Raw genomic sequence first — 7202 nt, forward strand, 5'->3', positions numbered from 1 at the left:
TCACAGACTCAGTTCCTTTTTGGTTTTCCCTTGCATGAATCTCTTCTCCAGGCTCAGTATGATTGCTGAGATATTTTTACTCCATCTATAGTCACTGTTGCCAAAACTTCTGATTTTATTATGAATTTATGATATTGGATATTCTTAAAGCACCAGCTACTGGAATCAAGAACATGAGACTCCTGGCTTCTGTTAAAAAACCCCAAATGTTTAATGTATGAGGTAGCAGCAAAAAGAAGCAACAATATCTAAAGACAAAAAGGCAAATTTAATAGTCAGCATGGGAACACAGATTTTTTCAGGCCTTTAATGCCTATCTTTGAAGGCCAGTGGTTAGCAACTCCTGTGTTGATAAAGATCATATATAAAACTCACAATTCAGAGGCATTTAGTTAAAACTTCCTGTTGCACTAATTAGAGGTTGGGCTCAACAAGCTCCCAGAATTGGCAACTCCAGAAGGTGGCCTTCAGGTAGAAAGAGACAAGTTACTCTACAGGTGAGACCTGCCTCCCTACACCCATGTCCCCAAATTACCTCCTCTCTACTGCTGTGCATTCACTGCGGAGGGAGTGTGGGCCCATGATTATGCTGGGTACACTTGTTCAGCTATCTGTGTATGAAGACAGGGTCAGTGTTTGCTGACAAGTTGGCTGCTGAGTCTTTATCAGGGGATCTCACATCCCCCAGGCAGTGGCCAGCCCCCTTAAAACCTACGTCTCTGTGGTCTGTCCTTAAAACCTGCCTCTCTTCAGGGGCCTTTCAGGACTCTTGCTGTTTGATCTGGATACTCTCTGGAGCAACCAGCTTCACTGCCCAGAACAGATGATGTAAATCCAAACATCCAGAACAAATGCATCTATGCGGACATGTACCTAAATGACCTACTCAGTTTTAGGGCTTGTACTGAATTGAACTGATCTAAGTTATGATTTTTTTACATGAGATGAAGATTAAATGCTGCCTCTTTTAAGAAAATGCATCTATAAGAAATAAATATTTGAAGAGTGCATTGGAAATCTTATTTTAATTTACAGTGTAACACACAGCAATTAAGGCACCTTACGATTCGATTCAGTTCTGTATATTTTGCTCAAAATAACCATGTAAAAAGAAAGTATTACTGTAACTGTAATATTAAATTTTTATTGACGCCTACGAAATCTAACACTTGTGAGATACAAGTCCCTGATGCTTACACTCTGGTTATTAAAAAGGAGGAGTTAAATTTATTTCCTTTCAAGTCTGACTCTGAAAAAAAAAGGGCTATGTGACCTGTGACAGATACTGCAAGACTTTTGTACCTTAATAAGAAGAGACTATCATTATCTTCACTTTCTCTTAAGTCTTGTGATTGAATTGATTTATTTTTGAACATCATGAGGAGAAACAGTCAAATGGAATAATAAATTAGCTGGGTTTAGTTTATTTTACTGTGTTTTTTTTACATTCTGAAACTGACTTCCCCTGTTTTGAACCTACTTCTGAATGATAGCTATTTAACTGTATTGGCAGATGAGCATTTCTTACAAAACTTAGATATGCCATGGAAGCTTTTCATTAAAATTAATAACACCACCAAGGTTTCCTGTTTGCTTTTATGAGAAGCAAAGAAAACTTTCTTGTGAAATGCCATAATACATCAACGGAAGTCCACCAAAACTCCACCAAAACCAGTAAAAATCAAGTCACGAGCTAAATCATTTCTTGGTGCTTTGGGGAATGGCTTGATCAAAATTTTCACTCTTAATAAAAGAGGGGCCAGGAGCAATTATTCATTTTAAATTTAACCACCATCTTCAATTAAACACAATGACCTTATTACGTGACAGGGATAGCTATCTGACCGTAAAAAAAGTCAGCTCTACCCCTCAACAAGTGATCCCCTTCCTTTGAACAGTTAATCTGCAATGTCAGGAGAGAACATTAATGAGATGATAACAACAGAAAGCTGCCCTGATGTGCAAAACTACCAAACTGGCCATCCTCTGAAATGAACCCATGGGACTGAAGTCTTAATGCTTCTTTCCAGTTTTATCAAATTAAATTATGACTGAGCGAAGACTTTGGTATGCCTATTCCTATCGTCTCCATCTCTTTCAAACTGTAAAAAACAAAAAAAAAAAAACAAACCCCAAACCCTGGGGACTGGAGCACACAATTGAAAGTGGCAGGTACAGCAATTTAATGACTATCTATTGGTGGAGCCACAGTAATTGTGTTCACACTTCTTGTCCTCTCTAGTTGAAAGGTAAAACATATTAATTGAATTTCGTTCTGCTAGAATGTAATGTAGTTTGTTTTCTGTCACAACACAAAACAGTCTCTTGGGAAGCAAGAGGTGGGAGTTTAAACTGTTTCAAGTTGAGGACGGCATTAACTCTGTTCCTCTTTCATGGTTAAGTCCCTGGCAGCTAGCAATTGTAAAACAATTTGCATTTCTAGTCTGGATTTGCTTTCTACAAATTCAGTGAGCTGGAACAGCCCAGCACAGGTGTAAGAAGGAGAAAGGTGGTGTGGGTCTGGGCAGGGCTGGGGAACTAACACAGCAAGCGGGCAGGGTCTGCTTACACCCCTATGGAGTTGCAGAAAGTGCAAGAGACCATTTCAGATTTTGGCTCCCTCACTCTAAATATGCTTAAATGAAGGCTATAAGCAATTTAAACTGAGGAGAAAAGAGCTGCCCTTGCAGCATTTCAATCAGCTGGTCTCAGCATGCTTGACCGCTGAAAATCCAAGTGCTAAAGTCTCAATTTTGCCACGAATTTCCTAGTGCTTACCTCAGATTTGCAAACTATTTTCCCAAAAACAGGTACCAGAACTAAAGCACGGCAATGCTGATCCCCATCACACTTAACCACACTCAGTGGATCAGCTAAACTTCAGCCCCCATGCACTCTAGTTTACCACCTTAGGGCACTAAGCCCAGTATGGTACATGGGCAATTCCCTGTGCTCAGAGAACTGTTAACCCCAACCAGTGCAGACACTGATGACTGCAGTTTATGACTGCAAATTTCAACTCCGACCTTACAATGAGGTCTCTGGAGAGCTGCTATCTCACCTTTGCACAGAGCACCCCTGACTGCAGTAAAGCTTAACACAGACACAAAAGTCATCACAAAGCTCACACTAGGTTTCACCACTACAAAACAAAAGCACACCCACTATACCTTCAAAAACAAGTGCTTAGATTTCCTTAAGAACAAAACAAAAAACCCCAGCAAACCCAAACTGGCTTGCAAGCAGTGAAGCTAATGAAACCTAGCTTCCAAAACATGCTCTTACAGTGCAGTAAATTAAATCCCACTCCACACCCTCCACCAAGCTGCAGACAGGGTTTGCTGTCACTGGTCCGGCTCTTGGGCGATCAGAGCTGCCACCCGACGGCTGCCAAACAGGACGGAGGAGGAGGTCCAACCTCTTTTCCCTTTATAAGTACACTCAGGTGGTTCCTCTCTCCTCTAGAAAGCTGCTGCTTTCATGAATGAAGATGCCAAACACCTACAATTCTGCAGTCAGTAAAAAAAAAGACAATATTACTGCCAGGATGAAAGAGAAATTAACAGTGTGATCACCTAAAAATGATAAGGATAGGGTAAGAAAAGTCAGCCACCTTTCACTCCAGTTAATTGCATCCTGAATTTGGTAACGACTTTACGGTCAGTTCTAATAAGATAACTAATTTAGGGAGAAATATTAAAGGCTAAACATAATCTCAATCCTTAACACTGGCTACACTTCCTAAAATACTGTAATGACACATGGTCAGGAGCAATCCACGTGACGACAGAACTGCATTGACAGCCTGAATGTAAAAATATGACACTAAGCAAGGACAGGAAATCACTGTTGTTCTACTAACATGCACTTAAAAGACCATGGGAAACAAATATACACTAGAACAGTTTGTAGGGTAGACAGGCTCTGTTTCACACGTTCTTTTGTGCTTTGGTGTCAGGAGACCATCATCGGCTCTCAGAGGAAGGGAGCTATGGATTTCCCCATTTTTCATATTGCTCCAGTTTGCATCTTGCCACTGATGCTGTTACTACTGAAGAATTACTGGCTTTGGAATGAAAATAGATGTTGGAGGCCTTACTCCCCTTTCATACACATAATCTAACATGTAGTCAGAGGCTACAATAGCTAGCAAAAACTTATGAAATAGTATGGTGGTTTCTGCATAAGATAAAAATTCAATATTTATTGAGAAACTCCAGCCTATCATAAAACAGTGTGGTTAGCCGCAGGCTGCTGAAGTTTGAAATATGATAGTTCAATATAAGACATAAAAAGACTTGAGAAGTGAGCAATAAAACTGAAGTTTCTAAATCTTAGGAAGTCGGCAAAAACCCAACTGTACAGCACAGAGGGACTGGATGACTCCTGAGTGTCCTGTGAGAAGCTGCAAAAGAAATCACGCTGAGAAAACATGCTGTGGCCTGAGATATTTGCCTGGCTGAGATATTTGCCTGGCAAGCCTTGCCCAGTTCAGTCTTTTGTGGCAGGAAGTTTCTCTTCCCCCGAAATTTACTTCTTTTTTTCCCCCCTACTCTTTGGTAAAGAATAGCAAAAGCATAATCAATGTGCATAAAAAGCCTGGCAGCACCTACATGGCCCCATGTTCTCCACCTCACTATAAATAACTTCACATAACTGATACGGCATTTGTTTTCAGGGCTGAGCCTCTGGCGCTTATTAGCTAAATTTTCAATGTTGTCGTTCTCCCCAGATAAACCAGAATCTGCCAAAGGTGAAGGCTAGAATAACAGGGCAATGAGAAGGTGTTCAGCCTCACAAGTGAAGTGGCTGAGATCCTTGGGAACCGTCATCTGTTCAAGGCATCCAGCACCTCCTCCAGTTGACCATCCTGCCTTTTCTTTTCCATCCTCCATGCTACACATACTGTCCCTCTATATTTCAGTTTTGTACATGTTTCTTTAATCCCTGCACGTCACCCCACTATCATTATTAAGTGAAAAACAACTTTGCTGCTCATCAAACTCAGTAATCTATGAGACCAAAAACCTGGTGTAAATCTTTCCAGTGGGAGCATTCCTGTAAACTCTTTCTGAACCACTGCCCTTTCACTCTAATCATCATCCTCATCATGAACCAGCAGCTGACAGCTTCTTTCTGAGAAGTACTGAACATCAGATTGTTCCAGTCTCAGGATAAGAAGGGAGGCCCAAATCTCCTCCCTTCAACACAGATCACTTAGACATATTTTGTATGATTGCACATCGTCTTCCTGTCCTGAAGCACAACACATTTTAAAGCCTGTTAGACATGTTCATCTTTCACTGTTCTTAACAGAAGATGAAACCTTTAGTCCTCTGAGATAGAAAACTACAAGTTATCTAGATTATAATCACTTTAGATTCATGCTCTTCTATCAATATTCTTCATAAGCTTAAATGCCTGTTCGCTTGGGCTTGACTCTACCTTGCCTTATTGGTTACCCATAACCCTTCTCTGCATTTGCTTTTCCTAGGTTAATATTCCCAGTATACTCTTGTAGATAAGCTTTGTTCTTTTCTGGTAACCCTCCCCAGTGTATTTCTGAACATCCTTTCCTGGACATGGTTTATCAGAACTGGACACGGTAATGTCTCACTAGTCATCCAGAAGCTTGACTGTGTGCACTCCACAGTCACTTGTTTCTTCACAACCACATTAAATTGGCAGCTTCCTTTCATTGCTGACTCATAAACCCAGGTATTTTCCCATTACTCTGCTGGAGGGCTCCCGGATTTATGCTACAAATACTTATTAATCCATACATGCACTATCTTGCTTTTTGTGCTCTTGTTACATGATCTTGTAGGCTCATTTCTACTATTTGAAGGTCTCAAGTCACCAACAGAAATGAGATTCTTCATTGAAATTATTACTCAGTTGTGACTAGACTGACCAGGCTCTGTAACATTTTCAAATGGATCCTACAGTCCTGTAAAAATTCCATGTATCTCTTTGTTATTGAATATATTTACATCACACAGATGTGTAGGGGCTTGGTTTTGCTTTAGTGCTTTTTGACTACATGGGCACTGTGAGAAGCCAGCAAATCATCTTCTTTCTTCTAGACAGACCAAAGCTACGGGCATCCTACTAAGATAAATTTGTTTTGAAGCTTTGCAGTTGAAAAAAACCACAAAACAACAACATGTAGAGGAAAAGCCAAGCAGAAGGCCCAAGCAAAACACTAAAAAGCTTAAAACACTTCACATGGCAAGCATTTAACCAGAAGACTCAGATGGAGGACAAATGCGCTCCAAAAAGCCAGAAATAAACCTGCCACTCAAAATTCCCAGTTAGGTTTAGTCAAGAAGGAAGCAGAACTGGACTTGTCTGGAAAGCAGGCTGACACCTTAGGTGTTATTTAAGATGAAGACATGACAATGCAAAGGGAAGAACAACACAGCCAGAAATGCAACCCCAGGAGTGAGCTCCTTTTCTGACAGCTTTCAGAAAGTATCTGAATATCAGACTAATGGCTCTGGCTGAACCCTAAGCCTCTAATGGAAATAAAAGTCTTTTCTCCCTGTATCAAATCATTCCAACCAGGGGTGTCTGAGGAAAAAAAAAAAAAAAAAAGGGATGGCTAAGGAGTCTGTTGCACAGTAGAAAGGCAAGCATACAAATGTGAGCATCTTTCCGGAGTGATACTGGTTCCCATGAGAAACTGTTAATGTCAATTATCCTCGGTTTTTGTACTGTTTAGATGGAGCGTTTTTCTCCAAGTGCATCACCATCTTTCCTGTCCCTCTGTCTCTATGAAAAGGGGATAAGGAGGTAGGCACTCGTTAGTAACAAACGCTTAACGGCATCCTCCTTGCAAGCACACGCCAGCATGACGATCACAGCGCGTTCAAAGGGAACGCTCACAGGAACGCTGCGTTAGATTTCGTGAATCCTATTTACTTCTGCACACACGAGTGGGATTAACACTGTGGCCTCGAGTCCTTCACAGACACCTTCAGCCTCCGGAGAACCGCCAGATTTAAAAGAGCAGGAACTCACCCCGCCAGAGCCCCTTCCCCCAGCAAACCGGGAACCGAGAACCTGCTAGGGATTTCCCCTCGGGCGGCTCAGAAAGGCCTCTCCCCCTCCCCGCCTGCCGCCCACCTACCGGGACAGGGAGCAGCGCAGGGGCCGCCGCCGCCGCCGCCGTTTCACCCAACCGCCCCGCACCCCCCACC

This window comes from Athene cunicularia (assembly GCF_003259725.1).
Source record: "Athene cunicularia isolate RWA chromosome 1 unlocalized genomic scaffold, athCun1 chr1_part1, whole genome shotgun sequence".
Classification (NCBI taxonomy): Eukaryota; Metazoa; Chordata; class Aves; order Strigiformes; family Strigidae; genus Athene; species Athene cunicularia.